Genomic DNA, 11182 nt, shown 5'->3' with positions numbered 1-11182 from the left:
CACCGGCATAGACCAGGCTTTGGGCCCCATAAGGAGCACTGGGTCCCCACAAGGCTGTGTTTCTCTGGAAAATGATGTAGCAAATATGTGTCCACACACACAAACAGAAAACAGAGAGACGGTGTTAAACGTTGCATTTTTGATCCAAGAACTAACTCATCTCTCAGATGTTTACATCCTGCTTATTGTCTCTCTTGTTCTCAATCCTAAATATGACAACCCCCCCCCCCACACACACACACTCTCTACTCCCATGCTTCTTCCCACCTCCTCCTTCTCCTCCTCCACCGTCCTTCATGCTAACATAACCCACATTAGTGAAACCAGGCAAACACACTGTGCACACATCTATGGTGACACGAAGGATGCTGGGCCCTCGGGTGAACTATCTCTCTGTCTCTCTCTCTCTCTCTCCTCCCTCCCTTCACATGCCAGGCACATCACGGGTGCAGCCTCGCACCACAGCGTCTGTGACTCAAACATGCCCTCCTTTTAAAGCAGATGGTCAAAAATAGCGTCTACTGTCAACATTTTTCCAAACCATGGGACCCGTTGGGCCGCACACCCTTTGCCAAAAAGGAGCAGGGGTGCAATAGATCTATGCATGTCATGTAAAGCTAATCTGGTCAGTTACCGCTTTTATCTGTTTTGTGCTGACAAAGTGAGAATGCCCTGTTGTTAAAGAAACAAGCTTATGCAATCAGCACCTATAAATAGTTGCACAAAACCTGTCCTCACATGTGCCTCAGTGTGTGTTCACTTTATAAAATATGGCCCAATTAATTAGATTCATCGGCAGCAGTAGATGCCACTGTAATATCGGAGATTAGTGTGAAAATCTCTCTCTGTAGGAGTCACTCCTAATTTCCTGAAGCTGCTGCTGAGGATGAGACAGCTCGCCATTCACCGGGATGGGGCAACACAAGGAAACGGACACAACTTGTTTACAGAAGAGTTATTTAAAGTCTGCCTTGGGATAATAGCAGATGTGGCGACAAGCCATGGTTTTGGTAAGTGAGTAGTGTGGATACCTAAATGATGATATGATGAAATACCACAGCCACAACTGCCGGTGTTTTTTCTGAGAGCGCTATAAGCACAACAAATTCAGAATCGATACAAACACAAGCTGCGTTTCCATTGACCATGAAAATGCGCAAATTAGAATTTCGAAAATAAATTTGATCAATGGAAACACGTCAATTTCGAAAAAAAAATGACGTTTTTCGACAAAATGGTTTTGTGCTAGGATGAGGTGGTTTTTCGGCTGTATTAAAATTGGTGTATTTCGCAAAACTACAATGGAAACACTTTTTTTGCATCACAGGAGTCACGTGATCAACAACAGGATGTTTCTACTGGCAAAAAAAGACGACGAAGAAGAAGATAACAGGAAGTTGAAGTAGTAGTAAAATCACCGAAGTAGTAAAAGAAAMTAGTAAATTCACCAACTACAATTTCCCAGAAACACAGCATATGTAGCCACTCCCAAGTATAAGGGGCTTGTCACTCGAAAGCCTCAATAAGACGCAGACGTCTTCTCTGATGGCTGATGATGAGCGCTAGTATCGTGGTAGCAATTATGCATGTGTTTACATCCACTGCCACCATGTTTGTAATGACTTATCGCGAGAACAAACGTATTCACGTGTGACTTTAATAGCATTTCTTAATAGAAACAACGCAATTGCGAAACTGTTTTTTCGACATTAACAGAATATCGACAAAGTTTTGCGCACATTTGCAATGGAAARGCAGCTATTGCGACATGTGTAGCACATATCTTGTATTTACTTCTGTAAACAAAGCCTGTGATGTCAACCATGCAAAATAAATAAATAATAATCAGAAATAAACTGGAAAAAGGCATTAAGACCTAATGCAGTCTTAAGTGCATTTCTGATTCAAAATCATTGGACATAAATGGATGGTTCAGTCATTTAAAGAGCTATAATTGTTTCCAACTTTCCACAGAATCCAACACTCAAATGATATGAACTATGCCTTTAAGGGTTAATGTATTTCATACTACTCAGCGGTGATAGTAGGGCCTTTTTTCACTGCCCAGAGGAGTCATGTCCGTGTATCATCCTCAGTCTGTGATGCATGCCTTGCACCTGGGTAACCGACCACACYCAGCAACTGTGTTAGCATAAGGGTACAGTGTAAGCTGACTTGCAAAGCTATATGGGTGGGGTGTCAGTGCTATGGGCACTTTATCATCAGTAAAAACATTTTTCCCCCTTGAGCGAGGTGAAAAGAGTGAGATTAGGTCACAAAAGAGACAAAACCATGCCAAAAAAATGTAATAATCATAATGCAGGTAAAGCGCTTCAGATGACTGAGAAAAGAAAACTCCACTAAACAGATGCTGACAGGATTAGTTGATTCAGAAGATGATCAGCAGCTGTGAAAATCTTCACACATGAGAGGATTTTACTGCTTGAAAATTGTAAAATTAATATCTTTGGGCTTGGGGCTGTCAGATAGACAAAATAGGCACTTTGAAGATATTACCTCTGGCAACTTGTGTAAATAATCTTTTTCTGTTTGTTTACACCATTTTTATAGACTCAACAATGAAGCAATTCAACAGGAGATCAGTTTGATTTATAAATTAATGGATTTAAGTGTAGTTTGAGGTGGGAGAAGAAAATCATTTCTAAATGACCCTAGAGCTAATCAGGAAATTGCCATTATTTTGTGTCTGAAATTGTACAAATCATGAAAGCACATTGCTCAGGGAGGAATTGAAATTTCTGATTTTGGTCAGGACTCTGGATTTTATGGAGGTTGTCGAGGGTTTTAAACAGTTAATGCTGATGAATTAGACATCTAAGAAATGACAGTAGGCTCTGTGTATGATCAATGTTTCAGCCGAGTTTATAAGTTATGACAGCTGACTGAGGAATAAAACTAGCGTTTGTGGGTTGCTTGTTATGCCTAAAATATCTCATATTACCACACTTGTCAGTATTAGGCCTCTGCCTGTTTACACTCCTGTCATCTATATTAAAAGTATATGTATTAGTGTAGCATATCTGTAATAAGTCTCCTGTCTGATTGAAGAATGAGCTTAATTTCCATTCACTATTAGAGTTACAAATAATAGTAAATACACAAATGGTTTCAACTTCTGATAGCTCTACTCTGTTTCAATCTGTATTCCATTTTTTTTTTGTAAAGCAAACAGAAAATGTTATTTTTAAACCTTCAATTAAATGCTAACAGACTGGATTTAGGAACCAAAAGGTTACTGATGATGAACAGAGTTGTTTGAATCTTGTTGACATGCTTGTACTCATGCTGTTTTGGGATGAGCAGCACCACGGTGTTCAAATCAATCAACGGTTCAACTGCCAGGTCATGTTTGTAAATGAGAACTGGTTCTCAAACATTTCACATAAAGGTCAAATACAATAAAATAAAACTGTTTCACACTACAGTTCAACAACTGGTGATAYCATACCAGTTTCTAAACTAGTTGTTTAAAAGAAATTGTGTTTACTGCATCCTTGTAGTCCATGAGTGAAAAATTGCACGGATGCGAAGTATCTTCAAAAAACATATCTTTGTTGATGTTGTTTTGTTTTGGGGGTGTTTTTTTTCTGCTTGTTATTATACTTGTGGTATTTTTATTGTGTCTTTCTGTGGAGAGACCTGGTGGGGCTGGTGCAGATAATAATACTCCCCACAGACGGTCACTGCAGTCAACCAAACAGCGGGGTATGAATTAAAACAGAATTCCAGACACACCACTCACGAGGATACTGTGAATGAAAGTTTTATCAACTTCTATACCTGTTGCAAGATGTATTTTTGTGGTGCAGTTCAGTGGAGTATTTTCTTTTTTTTCTAACCTCCCTTCTAGCTCCTGCTACTGGATAGTTGCCCCCAGCACAATGGTGAACTATAAGAGATTATGGTTGAGAAACCTGTCAAACCCTTCCGCTGAATATTATACCAAACTATGGATAAGTGGTGGAAGATGGACGGATAGATGAATAACTAATAACTAGATTACATTTCTTTTACTAATAATATCCACAATGTGACAAAAATATGTTAACAACGTAGTGCTGGGCGGTATGACCGAAATTTTATATCACAGTACTTTCAACAATTATACCAGTATCACAGTATTTTTTCATTTCAACACAGCTCAGCTGGTCACACAGAAACTATTTCTTGATTTTTTTCTTTTACTGTAACTCTGTGTCGCTGTTCCCCTCCTCTACATGTCTTTTTTTCTTTGACTGGTATAGACATTAGTTGTGCATTTTGGTATGGTCAWGAAGTAGGAGGGTTAGGGTTGAGCAAAGATCATTATAGGGGGTCTCATTTTATGCTATTTAATAAAGCTTAACGGGAAAACTCAGCCTCCGTGTACCAGTCAACTAAAKCCCAGTGCAAAACTACTTACCCTAAGCTTTTCAAAATAGAAGCACATTTGTCTCCATAAATGTTGTGCATTAAATCTATCTGTGCACATCACTAAAGATGTATTTACTACATTTAGTGATGAAGAAAACGGGTGAGTGTTTTTTTTTTACGTCAGTCAATATAAGCAGTGAAATTGCCACCRGCCTCCAGTTACTGAGAAGTCTGCTACAATAACATTAGTAATGTGCATAGAGGTGCTGTGAGAAAAAGTGTCCCCCTGTGAAACAGTTCACTGGCGGGTGCAACGCAACGTTCATGCTATTCATACCTGTATGTCGGTATTCAGAAAATTCATATCCTAAAAAAAAATTTTTAAACGGTTTTTGGTAAGAACCTGTATACCGCCCAGCAATACGACAAAGTTTTGGTGTTTTGGTGCTGCTACATGGCTCTCAGCAATGTGAGTGTAATCGCTAAAAAAGGCAATTCAAGGTGTGTGATTTTAGGTGGACTTCCTGAGTGAGAGGTCACCCTCAGGGAGAACTATTTGATTCTAAAGTTTCACACYGCTACGCGGAAGAGAAACAGGTGAAAAACATTTTGATGTAAGGCCTCCCTCGTGTCGACATATGGCAACAGATGACTGAGAAGCGGCGCAACATGTTGAGGATTGTGTCTACTTGTGTTTTACATCTCGATAGCAAACTTGCAACCACCTYACATTTATTTGTGTTTTAGGAATGGGAGCAAGAGGGGTGGGYGGTGCTTGGGAAAGAGATTACCCTCAGACCTTTCCTTTGAGAGCCCACAAGAATGGGGGAAGGAGGCTCCCTGTGTATTAGTAAATCCCAGTTAATTGTCCCTGTCAGAGAACAATGAGATATGGACCCCTACAGGCGCTGTTGAATGTTAGTCCAACACTTGCTCAGAATCACCGTCATTACTCATCAGAGGTGTGGATTACCCCCCAAAATAAGTTCGAAATCCTCCTTCAACAAACACAGGACACAYAGAAGTATTATTTTTGCACCCTGGTTTGCCAGCAAGCTTAAAAACTCTTGATACAATTTCAAGTTCTGAGAGTAGCTGCTGGTTTCTCAGTCTGTGCTGCAGTTTATGAGGAAAATATGTCTGCTATGCAACACTATCACAAGCTGCCAAATTTGACAACCCTTCAGGGTTGGTCCTTGTTTAATTTATAAAAGCTGGGATTTTGGAGATGCCGGATGTTATTCATGATTCAGAGCCTTTCGTTTACACTTAAGGCTGCAGCGATGCTCTGTGTCATCATCTGTGTATGTTTTTCACAGCATGTCACATTCAACATGCATGAGGCTGCAACTGCTGGGGGGCCTAGAAAGCTCCAATTATATCCATCTTGGATTAAGGCTCACAGATTGGATCGCATTTTATTTCACCCCTTATTTTCACAATGTTGCACTCACTCTAATTCTAACCCRGATTTAAATTCAAAGATCCCCGCTGACAACATCAAACATGTAAACAACGTATTAGCAAATTTTAATTGCATTTTAATGTGACTCCGTACTCAGTTTCCATGTCATCCAGATCCGAATACTAACTTTACTCAAATTATGCATAACTGTATGTTAAGGCTGCAAATTTTTATTTTTATYGTCTTTTCTTTTCACTGACAAGAAGAAAAACACTAAAAACCAACAATAACTGCAACAGGGCAATAGCTTCTTGCATCCTTCCATCAGCTGTCTAAATAAATCCATTTTCCACTGCCTACGATATCTACAATAACAAATAGCTTCTATGCGTGTGAAGTCAAATGTACAGTATTTAAATTAATCAGTAAATGTGTATTTATGGTCTTAGAAACTTCCCCTCCAGTGCGGCTGCAGCTGTAAGAGGAGGCAGGCCCATTGTTCAGACTAACAAGGGCCGCAGAGGTCACTAGCATTTTCACAAGAGCTTCGCCAGAGGGGCTGGGGAGGCGACCGGCACGTCGGTCTGTTTGGTATGGATCTACATAAAGCTTTTTCTATAAATTCTCAGTCTATTATAGAGTGGGATAGATTAGATTAAGTGAGATTATGCATTGAGGGGCTTCCTAAAAAGAGCACGCAAAAAAATAACACTCAGTACTTAGCAGACAAGTCAACAGTGGGATTACGCCAAAAGAACGAGTTGAAATGCAACGCTAATACGCACTTTGGTCATCCATCCACAGGCTGAGTGGTCCTAAAGCTGTTTTTGTCAGCATCAAATATCAAAATTGAACTACGGTCAATTTATTAACTTCTAAATATTCCAAAATACCATTTTTTTTCCTCTTATGCATCAAGCCACCACCCCAGCTTTCTCTCCGTCTGAGCTCAGTTGGTATAATAGCAACTCCAATCACCAATGCAACCAAAAATATGCACAAAGTGGTTGCACACTCTAACATGATTAAATGATGTGTGGTCTGGCGTCACTCCCGGCACCTCTCCCATCCCCTTGCCTCGGCTTTGTATCTCCCTCCTGCACGAAAGCAGAAAAGGCACGCAGATTCTCTTTCTCTGAGCTGTGTTTTGAAAATAGAAGCTTTCATATTAACAGTCAACAGTGAGGCTGACAGGTACAGTCTGACCGTTCGACATAAAACAAAACCAGAAAAGAAAAAAGAAAAAAAAATACTCCACTATCTGCTCGGTTACTGCAGCTGTGTGTCACAAAGCGTCGCAAATCATCACAAACACACACATGAGGAATTCAGAATTGGCAGATGGGAGAAAAATATGGGGTGGGATGATGTACAGCCAATTCTGAGAGCTGGAACAAGTATTTCGATTGTTAACTGAAGTAGTGCCACAGTGTTATAATACAATATTTCAAGAAAAAAAAATCTCATATCAATAGTGTTTTGATTTAATACCACTGCTAATTTGAATTGATGTGCACTTTAGGTGTTGGTCAGTATTTCATAACCAGAATGTCAAGCTACATCTGAAAGGCTCAGAGGAGGATAAAAGGTTAAAAAGAGCTTTATTTTTTTATAGCTTCAGTCATTCACATGGATGCTTTTTTCGTCTACTTTAGCTCTCCTGTAAAGTACTGGACAGTCAGACAAAAACACACTGGAGTTAAAGCTGAAACGAACTTGTGGCAAAGTGTTACCGTTTTTAAGGGGTCACAAGCTGGTCGCGCTCACTATAAAGCTCTTACACAGCCGAGAATCTCAGACTGACTGAAAGACTGAACAGCCAAAAGATCCTGGGGACTGCCAATCACGATGCTTTATGTGTATTCAAAAACTTCAGATGACTCAAGTGACAGAAATTTGAGGTTTCACAAGGGGTTGGAAAGGTTAATTTATATTTGAAATCAGTTTATGTTACGTCTTTATCTGCTAAAAATATCTGTAAAAGATTATATAGAAACTAATAGCGTCCAACTCCTAGTAGAGCAAACAACTGGCAACTTTACAAAGCTTTATTGGCTCAAAAAGAGCGTGACAAATGAATAATTGAAACCAAAAATGCTTTCTGACACAGAGATAAGGCTCAACATTTACCAGCTCCGGTTGCACAGTGAAGCACTTTCCTCACATTTGCCCTGCACTCTTTGAAAATAGTCTTACCGGCAGAGTGATTCATTCCAAAGAATTTATTCTGTTAAGCAAAGACAACACAAAAAGGACCTTGAGCAAAACCTACACAAACCTCCCACAGCCTCTGACCGCAACAGAAGAGCAGACTTCTCCCTATTAAAGTGCTATAAGGAGAACTCTCCGTGTGCAGGAGCCGCTCGCCACGAGTGGAATTCCCAAGCCGAATCAATAACATTATGATATTATAGAGCAAACTCGCAGCCCTGTTTGCCAGCTTTTTTAAGCGCAAGTTGGTCCAAACCTTTGGAACAAGGTTTAATTGTGCTCTTATAACGAAGGTCAAAGTCAGTGTTTATCTCTAAACTTTTTTCTTTTTTTTTTTCTTTGAGAAAACAGTGCTGTGCTCTTCGTTGTGCCTCTGGAAGATCTCGGCACAAAACAAAGACTATTTTTGAGCCGCTACACCGAAGTGAGCCACACCAAGCTCACAGTTTCCTTACGGGCTGGCCAGCAGTGCTTGTGGAGGTAATGAGGCCTCTTGTGTGTCCTCTCTGATGTGAGAGTTAAATAATTTCCCATGTGGCACAGCCATTTCCAGCTTCCGCCTGTACTCTCACCCCGTCAGGTGGGTGAGAGTACAGGCACACTACTTAACTCAGGTCTGATACTGCTCTGCGGGGCGCTTTGACAAGTCCCATGTACAACTGCGTGTTGTACTGAGTGAAATGACTGAAAAGGAACGTAAGGTTATGAATATAACCACGGTTCCTTYKAGGAARGGAACGAAGTACAACACCTTGTTGGCCCCGCATCACAAAAGGCTCGGTGAGGGGCGGTATCTAAACTGAGTAATGATGCTGGTGACTCCGAACTTATAGGGTGAAGGCGGAGCCTGTCACCCGACGTTCAACGTCACCACGTCACCGGTCTAAAGACGTGATTAGAGGTGGCTTCAGCCAGGCGCGCGAGGGTGCGCGTGTCCCATGTACAACTGTGTGTTGTACTTCGTTCCATTCCTTCAAGGAACCGTGGTTATATTCATAACTTTACGTTTCTCAGTGGATCTGTGCTTGACAATACAGTGTAGGTGGAGTAGTTCAATGCAGATCCACTGAGCCTTCAACACAAAGCATCTTCAGAAGACAAGTTGATAAAGTAAATTTTAAAAATCTGTATTGTTCGATACAKGTGTGTATTGAACCTAAAGCACTGTTCGATACGGTTCGATACGGGTACATGTATTGTTGCACCCCTAGTAGGTACTTATATTTAATCTAAACATAATTCAAAGATAAAGTGAGTATCATGAGTTAAGACTATTTGARTTCAGCTCCTTCTYCCTATAGTTGGACCAATGGTTGAAAAGTGGAAATATAGTGTTTCTACYTAGGACAYGAGATTACAATCTAATAACCAGGACAARTGCTGATGGGCCAAATGAAATGGCTTGGCGGGTCAATTTTGGCCTGTGGGCCCCACTTTGGGCACCTCTTTTCTAAACTGTCAGCTTGTATTTTTTTTTTTCTCTCTTGAATTTCAGCTTGTGCTTTTGCAGTTTCGTTCAACGCAGTTGTCTGCCGATGGTTTTTATTGGTCAGTGGGACACAYAGAGTTAATAAATGGTCTACTTCAGCACCCAGACACACGTGCTGGGTTGCAGCTCTCTGTTTCAATGTGTCTTTTGTTTGACGGCTGGTGTTTCAACATCCTTAACTTGAATGGAAGAAGGTCAGCATGGTGGGGTCTGCCCTATGGTTATTCAGGAGCGCAACCTGGGGCCCCACGGAGGTGGGGTGGAACGGGGAAGGAGGGGGGGGATAGAAAAACCTCTTCTGTCTGACACCGCAACCCTACCTAATTTTCTAAAACCAGTCAGTGCTCAATCAAAAAATAATAATAAAAACACTTAAAACCATCTCAGATTGCGCAACAGAAATGTAAACAAGCGGCAGAGAATGTTTTATAACTTGCATCCCTTACAGATGTTTTGAATGAGCACTCAGCAGCTGGGTCCAAACACTGATGCTGCAGAAGCTCAACTTCTAACAAAAACAGGAAAAGCTCTTTTTCAATGAAAGGAGAAGAGAAACATCTGTATGGGTGTTTGTGTGCCCGCTTCATGCAACAAAAAGTTGGACTTTCAAAACAAGGAATAAAGTGCATGTATACAAAACATAAAGGGTAAGAATGCAGAGTAGGGAGCTGAGACTATTTATGTTTTAAAAAAAAATCAATATTATTGTCTTCCTGGACATATGTAAAGCAAATATAAGGTTCTGCTCAATCCACAAATGGCTCCACTCAGGAATTTGAGGAGTGAACTTGTAAAAACAAACAAACTCTATAATCCAGTTATGACCTCCAGCAGCAAGATAAGCGCAGGCTCTGAGATAACAGCATTTCTTTCTTTCTAATAATATGTTCCTGCTATCAAAGTTTTAGAGATTTAAGGTGACATTCAGGGTCTGATCCGCGCACTGCAGTCGTTTGTCCACAGTCCTTCTGCAGCCTGAGACTCCACACAGCCGCCGACACACAACCATGTGCTTTTTTTTGTGCACATCCTGAAGCTGAAGGTTAACAAGAAATCAAGAGCTGACTCGTGCACACGCAGAAACGCAATCCATCCTGTAAGCAAATATTAACCGAGCTGCAATAATAAATAAAATAAAATAAAAAACACGCCGCTGCTTTCACAGGGATCGACTCGGCATCTGTGCCTAAAAAAAGCGAAACGCACAACCTGCCTCTTCTAACCGGCTCGACTCTAATCAGCACGATAAACAACAGTAACCACATTCATAAAGGTGTATTCTCGCCGGCTCCTGCTCCACTTCCAGCGGGCACTCTCTATTGTTGGGAAAAGAGCAAATCTGAACCATAAAAAAATAAAGTGGAAACAAAACCTAAGGCGCGACATAAAATTAAATAAAAAAAAAAACATACAAAGCAAGTTTTGCAGCCACACTCACCGGGGAGGGGGGCTTTTTAGGAAAGCTGCAAAAAGTCCTCGTTTAAATTTCTCCTCGTTTTCCTTTCGTTCAATAAAATATCTTCCACCTTGGCTGCTCAGAACGGGCTCAGCGTCAGCGGGTGAGTAACTGAACAGGCTCGGAGAGAGCGCAGTAAGTTGAAGTGTCAAATTACATCGGCTATTCTATTACTAAAGGGACCCATGCTCGGTGGCTGCTGACAAAATGTGTCACGGAAGACCCGTCTGTCTGTGTGTGTGTGTGT

The 11182-nt window shown here is 40.9% G+C and overlaps 1 protein-coding gene across 1 annotated transcript in view; it reads right to left on the bottom strand.

Annotated features, from left to right (window-relative positions):
• Positions 1 to 11155, bottom strand: part of LOC106536529 (zinc finger MIZ domain-containing protein 1) — a gene marked incomplete at its 3' end in the record, with an annotated part of 33506 nt that extends 22351 nt beyond the window's left edge. The window contains 1 exon segment of the mRNA XM_014033827.1: positions 10918 to 11155.
• Positions 11156 to 11182: the final 27 nt, after the last annotated feature.

Source organism: Austrofundulus limnaeus, unplaced genomic scaffold (assembly GCF_001266775.1).
Source record: "Austrofundulus limnaeus strain Quisiro unplaced genomic scaffold, Austrofundulus_limnaeus-1.0 Scaffold1861, whole genome shotgun sequence".
Lineage (NCBI taxonomy): Eukaryota > Metazoa > Chordata > Actinopteri > Cyprinodontiformes > Rivulidae > Austrofundulus > Austrofundulus limnaeus.
This window is presented reverse-complemented; position numbering and strand designations above follow the sequence as displayed.